The sequence below is a fragment of the Pristiophorus japonicus genome, chromosome 6 (genome assembly GCF_044704955.1).
Source record: "Pristiophorus japonicus isolate sPriJap1 chromosome 6, sPriJap1.hap1, whole genome shotgun sequence".
Classification (NCBI taxonomy): Eukaryota; Metazoa; Chordata; class Chondrichthyes; family Pristiophoridae; genus Pristiophorus; species Pristiophorus japonicus.
The window spans coordinates 159842762-159850019 of record NC_091982.1 but is presented as its reverse complement, the minus strand read 5'-3'; positions in this window follow the sequence as shown (position 1 = coordinate 159850019).

Genomic DNA, 7258 nt, shown 5'->3' with positions numbered 1-7258 from the left:
AAAGCAGGCCAGCAAGTTGTTCCTTGACATTGTGTTCTGGTTGCTAAGGCCCAGCCCCGTTGGAGAGTCAATGGCTCCATGGAAATGGGAGGTGGTGTAATGCATCAGGATGACAGCATTCCGTATACGCACCTACCTTAAGCTGGTGCCCACGTTGGACCTTCTGATGCTGTGGCCTCCTTCGACTGCGAGTCGCAGCGCGTGCATGTCGACGCGTGCGCAGGCCTCGAGCTGGACTCACATGGCTCTCGGCAGCCAATTAGGTAAGGTATCATAGTAATAGGAGTTCTGCAGGGTCCTAAACTCCTATTACTATAATTGTGATAGACCCAAAACACCCAAAACACAGCCCCAAACACTCAAAACACTGATTAAAAAATAGAAAATAATTACGTGACATTCATTTAAATTAGTTATTAATGTCTTAAAAAAAAATCAGGAAATTAGTTTTTTTTTAAGTTTTTAAAAATAAACTTACCGTTGTGGGGAGGGTTTTTAATGATAATATATGTTTTAATAACTTTATTGTTAGATGTTTTTGTGCTTTTTAAAACACTTGCGCCTGTAAAAGTAGGCTATGTGCCTGCTTTTTCAGGTGCAAGATTTTTGAGGACATTTGTAAGCGTAGATATCGGAAATTTTCACTTACAAGTGTCCTTACTCCCGATCTGCGGCCACCTGTCAAGCCAGAAACCTGACAGATTGGAAATGCCGGTTTCCAGCGCATGCGCGTTGTGCCCTGGAAACTGGCATTTCCGATGCCTTTCCGGGTCCGTAGGAACTCCGTACGAACCCGGGGAGGCCAGAATTTCAGGGCCATTGAATCTGTTCAATATTGGTAAAAATTGTTGGTGACCTTTGACAATGCTGCCTTGTGTCTCATTTGCACAATCAGTTGTAGAATAGCCAGAATTGTAGAATAGAGTGGCGAGGCAATGCTCAAACCTGCTGTTCCCCATTCAAGCAAACCGGTCAATGATGAGCTGGTGACGTAAGGCTCATGCAGCCACCACGTCTCGTCGCTGCTTCACCTGTGGTTGTGGTGGTTGCGGTGTGGGTTCCTCAGCGGGCTCCTCTTCCTTGTCTTCTTCGTGCTCCTCCTCCTGAGGTGGCTCGGCAATGCCTGTCCCCTCTTGATGGCTAAGTTCTATAGCATGCAGCACACGACAATGAACTCGGAGTCCTGCTGAGGGGAGTATTGAAGGCTGCCTCCAGAGTGGACCAGGCATCGGAAGTTCTGCTTGACAACTCCAATTGTCTGTTCAGCGAAGTTGTGTGGCTGCATCGCGCTGCTCGGCTTCTGTGGCAGGGTTCCGGAGGTGTGTCATGAGCCAGGTGGCCAGGCCGTATCCTTTGTCCTCGATCATCCAGCTCGACCTTGTATTTGTCGTTGAAACATGCGTGAGACACTGCTCATTTGAGCTCTCTGGATATCGGGCATTGACAGTGAGGATACGCAGAACGTTTAGGGAGTGGTATCCCTTTCTGTTTCGGAAGAGCTCTGCATTCTGTGTTGGTGCTCGCAGGGTGACGTGTTTACAGTCAATGATACCCTGGACCTTGGGGAAGCTTGCAAATTGTCCAAACCCTATAGCCCTCGTTTTGGCTGTCCCTGCTCATTGGGAACTTTATGAAGTCCTTTCTGCGTGCGTACCGTGCCTTTGTCACCTGGCCAATGCAGCAATGTGTGGCGTGCTGCAAGATGCAGCGTATATCCCCTGCTGCTGCCTGGAAGGAGCCAGAGGCATAGAAGGCCATCGCCACTGTAACCTTCACCTCGACGGGCAGCGCAGTCCTGTTAGCGCTGTAAGTCTGTCTGTAGGAGCTGGCATATCTCTGTCAGCACTTCTTTTTTGAAACACAGCCTTCGAACGCACTACGCATCAGAAATATCGAGGTATGTGCGATGTTCCCTGTGAACCTGTGGGGGGGGTGGGGGGTAAGGCCTCCTCCCCCTCCCCCTCCCCAAACGTCTGCGACCTCTTCGATTCTGTTGCAAAAGACAATAAGCCTTTTTTCAGCTTGAAGCCACCTGCCAATAGCAACCAGCATGATTTGATGCTGAACTAGCATTGCCCCTATTGAAGTCTCTTACTGACCTTCAAAAGGGTTAAGTCACATAAAAGTGCGATTTTAAACTGTAAACTCGCAGCGTTCTGCGTGCAACCATGGCAATTACTGACAACTGCGATTCAAGATCCTCAACCTCCCTTTAAATATGGCGCCAATTGCACCTGCTGCACCCTGGGATCGTCTGTTTTTTTCGGTCGGGCCCTGGGGCGGGCGCTAAATCAGGCGTTATGCCCGAAAGTTCCACCCGGGGCGCTAGCGCAGCCTTGCACGATAATTGACGTCATCCTGACGGTCAAAATGGAGGGCGGGGTGGTAAGTTTTTGTACAGCTGCAAAACCAGTGCCGAAACTTCGCGCCGGGCGGTAAATCCTGGACGCACCGTTTGACGCCCAGAAACACCATTTACTGCCCCGCCGAGGTGCAAAGTGGGGTGTAAATTAGCGGAAAATCCAGCCCTGAGTGTCAGCAGAATATTGAACAACAGGGGCATCACTGCTGAGCCTGACCCAGTTCTCATCCAATGCCCAATGCATACACACTCATTCCAGCAGGCCGCACTGGATAGTGATCAGAAATTACAACACTGATTTATTTTCTTCCTCCCGAATGCGAAGGCTGCTGACACCAATTTTAACATGCTACCATCGTCCAAACTGAGATTAACAAACTCAGCACATGCCAGTGATCAAACCAGAACTGTCCTGGGGTGAATAGCTCAGCACCTGATGTGTGTGTTTATGCATGTAGATGTGTGCCACAAAGTGTGTGCATGTGCAAGAGCCTGTCTTTGAATGGGCTACAATAAAAACAAAAGCACTTGCATTTATATAGCACCTTTCACAACCTCAGGATGTCCCAAAGTGCTTCACAGCTAATGACATGATTTTCATGTGTAGTCACTGTTGTAATGTAGGAAACATGGCAGCCAATTTTCTCAAAGCATGGTCTCACAAACAGCAGTGAGATAAATGACCAGATAATCTGTTTAACATGTCGGCTGAGGGATAATTGTTGGCTAAGACACCAGGAGAACTCCTTGCTCTTTAAGTAATGCCATGGGATCGCTTACAAGGCATCCACCTGAGTGCTCATTTGAAAGACAGCACCTCCGACAATGCTGTACTCCCTCAGTACTGCCATGAGATGTCAGCCTAGATTATGTGCTCGTCTCAGGAGTGGGGCTTGAACCCTCAACCGTCTGACTCAGGCTGCTACCACTGAGCCAATGGCTCTTTTGTAAGTTATAAAAATATGTGTATAGAAATGCAACGGCGTGTACCACATATGATTTATTTACTAGCTGGATAAACAACAACAATTTGTATTTATCTCGCACCTTTAGCGTAGTAAAACGTCCCAAGGTGCTTCACAGGAGTATTATGAGATTAAAAATTTGACACTGAGCCGCATAAGTAGAAATTAGCGCAGGTGACCCAAAGCTTTGTCAAAGAGGTAGGTTTTAAGGAGTGTCTTGAAAGAGGAAAGAGAGGCAGAGAGGTTTAGGCAGGGAGTTCCAGAGCTTGGGGCCTAGGCAACAGAAGGCACGGCCACCAATGGTTGAGCAATTCTGAACTTACTAATAATTGGAGTATCTGTAATATTGGTTCATAAAGTATCACTGACTTACCGGAGCTATTTGTGTCACTGGGGGTTTCTGATGCACCTCAGGCTCTGTAGGTGTATTTAACACTATTGTGTTTGTACAGGTGGTACACCTTCCTGTCCTGTGACACAGATGAAGTCATGGGGTCAGTAAAGGCCACAATATAGAATGAGGGTTCTAATTCTTACTGAGTGTCAGATATTGTAGTTACTTTAACATCTACCCGACACCAGACAGAGTGAGTACACCTGCAATGTAGTTACTTTAACATTGATGGCTGCTCTCTCGGTTGCTCCAATCACTTACCTCATATTCTCTGGGACGGGAGAGAAGTGACAGTGGAAATGGAAGGCTCCATGGCACTGGGTGCAGCGTTTCAGATCTCCACCGGCTTTGCACACCCCACAACTGGGCTTGAATGTCTGATTTTCACAAATCTGCTGCAACATCTGAAGATATAAAGATGGGACATTAGGAATAGCGTTACTTCCTCACAGGCAGGGCTGTTAGCAAGGGCAGGAATTCCTGGCTGCAGCTTGGAGCAGCTGGGCTCAGATAGGAAAGATGGGGAACCTAAATTCAAGACTGATAGTGGGAGAGGGGAAGGGGAGTCCGGACTGATGGTGGGGAAGGGGAAGGGGAGTTTGGACTGATGGTGGGGGAGGGGAAGGGAAGTTTGGACTGATGGTAGGGGAGGGGAAGTGGAGTTTGGACTGATGGCGGGGGAGGGGAAGGGGAGTTTGGACTGATGGTGGGGGAGGGAAAGGGGAGTTTGGACTGATGGTGGGGAAGGGGAAGGGGAGTTTGGACTGATGGGGGAGGGGGAGTTTGGACTGATGGTGGGGGAAGGGAAGGGTAGTTTAGACTGATGGTAGGGGAGGGGAAGTGGAGTTTGGACTGATGGCGGGGGAGGGGAAGGGGAGTTTGGACTGATGGTGGGGGAGGGAAAGGGGAGTTTGGACTGATGGTGGGGAAGGGGAAGGGGAGTTTGGACTGATGGGGGAGGGGGAGTTTGGACTGATGGTGGGGGAGGGGAAGGGGAGTTTGGACTGATGGGGGAGGGGGAGTTTGGACTGATGGTGGGGGAGGGGAAGGGGAGTTTGGACTAATGGCGGGGGAGGGGAAGGGGAGTTGGACTGATGGCGGGGGAGGGGAAGGGGAGTTTGGACTGATGGCGGGGAAGGGGAGTTCGGACTGATGGTGGGGGAGGGGAGTTTGGACTAATGGCGGGGGAGGGGAGTTTGGACTAATGGTGGGGGAGGGGAAGGGGAGTTTGGACTGATGGTGGGGGAGGGGAAGGGGAGTTTGGACTGATGGCGGGGGAAGGGGAGTTTGGACTGATGGTGGGGGAGGGGAGTTTGGACTGATGGTGGGGGAGGGGAGTTTGGACTGATGGTGGGGAAGGGGAGTTTGGACTAATGGCGAGGGAGGGGAAGGGGAGTTTGGACTGATGGTGGGGAGGGGAGTTTGGACTGATGGCAGGGGAGGGGAAGGGGAGTTTGGACTGATGGTGGGGAGGGGAGTTTGGACTGATGGCAGGGGAGGGGAAGGGGAGTTTGGACTGAGGGGAGGGGAGTTTGGACTGATGGTGGGGAGGGGAGTTTGGACTAATGGCGGGGAAGGGGAGTTTGGACTGATGGCAGGGGAGGGGAAGGGGAGTTTGGACTGATGGTGGGGGAGGGGAAGGGGAGTTTGGACTGATGGCGGGGGAAGGGGAGTTTGGACTGATGGTGGGGGAGGGGAGTTTGGACTGATGGTGGGGAAGGGGAGTTTGGACTGATGGCGAGGGAGGGGAAGGGGAGTTTGGACTGATGGCGGGGGAAGGGGAGTTTGGACTGATGGTGGGGGAGGGGAGTTTGGACTGATGGTGGGGAAGGGGAGTTTGGACTAATGGCGAGGGAGGGGAAGGGGAGTTTGGACTGATGGTGGGGAGGGGAGTTTGGACTGATGGCAGGGGAGGGGAAGGGGAGTTTGGACTGATGGTGGGGAGGGGAGTTTGGACTGATGGCAGGGGAGGGGAAGGGGAGTTTGGACTGATGGCAGGGGAGGGGAGTTTGGACTGATGGTGGGGAGGGGAGTTTGGACTAATGGCGGGGAAGGGGAGTTTGGACTGATGGCAGGGGAAGGGGAGTTTGGACTGATGGTGGGGAGGGGAGTTTGGACTGATGGCAGGGGAGGGGAAGGGGAGTTTGGACTGATGGTGGGGGAGAGGAAGGGGAGTTTGGACTGATTGTGGGGGAGGGGAGTTTGGACTGATGGTGGGGAGGGGAGTTTGGACTAATGGCGGGGGAGGGGAAGGGGAGTTTGGACTGATTGTGGGGGAGGGGAGTTTGGACTGATGGTGGGGAAGGGGAGTTTGGACTGATGGTGCGGAAGGGGAGTTTGGACTGATGGCAGGGGAGGGGAAGGGGAGTTTGGACTGATGGTGGGGAAGGGGAGTTTGGACTGATGGTGAGGAGGGGAGTTTGGACTAATGGCGGGGAAGGGGAGTTTGGACTGATGGTGGGGAGGGGAGTTTGGACTAATGGCGGGGAAGGGGAGTTTGGACTATTGGCGGGGAAGGGGAGTTTGGACTGGGGGAGGGGAAGGGGAGTTTGGACTAATGGCGGGGGAGAGGAAGGGGAGTTTGGACTGATTGTGGGGGAGGGGAGTTTGGACTAATGGCGGGGAAGGGGAGTTTGGACTGGGGGAGGGGAAGGGGAGTTTGGACTAATGGCGGGGAAGGGGAGTTTGGACTAATGGCGGGGGAGAGGAAGGGGAGTTTGGACTAATGGCGGGGAATGGGAGTTTGGACTAATGGCGGGGAAGGGGAGTTTGGACTAATGGTGGGGGAGAGGAAGGGGAGTTTGGACTGATTGTGGGGGAGGGGAGTTTGGACTAGTGGCGGGGAAGGGGAGTTTGGACTGGGGGAGGGGAAGGGGAGTTTGGACTGATGGCAGGGGAGGGGAAGGGGAGTTTGGACTGATGGTGGGGGAGTGGAAGGGGAGTTTGGACTGATGGTGGGGGAGGGGAAGGGGAGTTTGGACTAATGGGGAGGGGAAGGGGAGTTTGGACTGATGGTGGGGGAGGGGAAGGGGAGTTTGGACGAATGGGGAGGGGAAGGGGAGTTTGGACTGATGGTGGGGGAGGGGAAGGGGAGTTTGGACTAATGGCGGGGGAGGGGAGTTTGGACTAATGGTGGGGGAGGGGAAGGGTGTTTGGACTGATGGTGGTGGAGGGGAAGGGGAGTTTGGACTGATGGTGGGGGAGGGGAAGGGGAGTTTGGACTAATGGTGGGGGAGGGGAAGGGGAGTTTGGACTGATAGTGGGAGAGGGGAAGGGGAGTTTGGACTGATGGTGGGGGAGGGGAAGGGGAGTTTGGACTGATGGTGGGGAAGTGGAGTTTGGACTGATGGTGGGGAGGGGAGTTTGGACTAATGGAGGGGGAAGGGAAGGGGAGTTTGGACTGATGGTGGGGAAGTGGAGTTTGGACTGATGGTGGGGAGGGGAGTTTGGACTAATGGCGGGGGAAGGGGAGTTTGGACTGATGGTGGGGAAGGGGCGTTTGGACTGATGGCAGGGGAGGGGAAGGGGAGTTTGGAC